Below are 1,998 nucleotides of genomic sequence, written 5' to 3'. Positions count from 1 at the left end.
GACGAAGAAGAGAATGATGTGTGCTCCCGGCGCCTATTTATACTATAGTCGCACCGGTAGTGACGTCATGGCTGTCGCCGGCCAACGAGTTGGTGTTTTTTCAATGTATGCTTCAGACACGGGTCACGACGAGGCATTCCCCATAGCGACCCCTAGAGGACGCAGTTCGAAGTTCCCATGAAAGGGAACAGATACGTGCAAATTATGTTAGTAACACAACACATAAAGGATAGCTTACCCAAAAATGAAAATTCTGTCATCATTTACTCAGAGTTGATGAAACCGTTGCCATGGGAGAAATAAAAAAATACTATGAAACTCAGTTGCTATACCGTCAATGGTTTGGTCACTCACATTCTTCAGAATATCTTGTGTTCAGCAGAAAAAAGAAATTCATAAAGGTTTGGAGCGACACGAGGTTGAGTAAATGATGACAGAATTTTAATTTTTTGGTGAGCTATCCCTTTATTGCACATTAAACTTTACTAAGTTTACTATGCAACTTAACCTTGTATCACAGATGTGCATCTACTCAGGGAGCTAAACAATGAGTGCACTTTGAAGTGTCACACACAGTGGTTAGCAAGGAGTAACAGGTTTAGCTGGTTAGCATGGGCCAGTAGTTAGCCCCTGCTGGTAAATGTAGTAACTACATAACTTTGCTACCAAAAGCATTTTCTTAATTGATGGCAATTTTAACAGTTATCCCTTTATTGCACATTAAACTTTACTAAGTTTACTATGCAACTTAACCTTGCATCACAGATGTGCATCTACTCAGGGAGCTAAACAATGAGTGCACTTTGAAGTGTCAATAAATTTGAGATTTAATTAAATCAATTTTTTTTAATTTTTTTTTTAATTTATTTATTTTTTTTAAACAGTCAAATGTACTTTTTGAGGGCTATTAAAATTATTAAATAGGCTTATTTTTTTCTCCCTGCTAATATTTTTACACGTGGCAACTCAAGAAAAGTGCTAGAAGGACTACAAGATAGAAGAATATTTATTCCAACATCCACTAAGTTTGATGGAGGCAAAGGGTATTTAAAAATGCAATAATTTGCCCACTTCCCTGGAACTAACTAAAGCTGAATGTTATCACTATAAAATGGATTGGAATCCTTTGGATTCCAGCACGTCACTTTCATTCCTGTCTAAGTTTGTTGTGCAACTGTTGTCTATAGAACATATTCAGAAGTGTATGGCATTTTCTTTTGCTGTTGGAGTGGTGTTCACTCATAGCTCAATTACACTCAATCATCTATTAATGGCCATACTGCTGCTCTCTATGCGAGCCACACTCATTTGTGCCACTAGAGGATGATATTGTCATTGGGATAAATAGGAGTTGAAGAATGTGAAATCAGAGGAACTTCCTCTTCCATCTTTAAGCTTACACTTAACCTACCAGCTTGTTTTGAGATATAGCTAATAGTAGATTGAAACTCATAATTTCTTATAGGTTCATGAGAAAAATAATATTTCCCATTTATTTGTCTTTATTTGTCTTTATTGTTTATGATCTTAGGAAAATCTAATTACACAGGAGCATGTTTACCTTCCTTGAAGCATGCATCATTCTTTGCATTTTTCTCAAACTTAGGTAACAAACACTTTTTTTTTAGTTTGTTCCTTAAAAATAGATTCCTCAATATAATATAATATAATATAATATAATATAATATAATATAATATAATCAATTGGCCAATAACCAGCTTTCTGCTTATATTCAGGCATGCAGTTTGCATAAATGATTAATAAATTAATTAATAAATATGAATTTATTGTAGATTAAACAACAAATTCTGCATAACAGCATAAGCATAATCTTTGAATGAAGATTAGAAAAATTATTTTGAAAACATATTTCTTATTATAAATTGCTAACCAGCATGCTAAACCAGGGTGTCTAACAGTACTGCTTTAGGATATATATTTAATAAGTTTGATGTTTTGCACATATCAAAACATAACAAATTAAGAAAATAACACAA

Source organism: Sinocyclocheilus anshuiensis, unplaced genomic scaffold (genome assembly GCF_001515605.1).
Source record: "Sinocyclocheilus anshuiensis isolate Anshui unplaced genomic scaffold, SAMN03320099.WGS_v1.1 scaffold2304, whole genome shotgun sequence".
In the NCBI taxonomy this organism is placed as follows: domain Eukaryota; kingdom Metazoa; phylum Chordata; class Actinopteri; order Cypriniformes; family Cyprinidae; genus Sinocyclocheilus; species Sinocyclocheilus anshuiensis.
The sequence above is the reverse complement of the archived record's forward strand: the minus strand, read 5'-3'. Positions refer to the sequence as shown.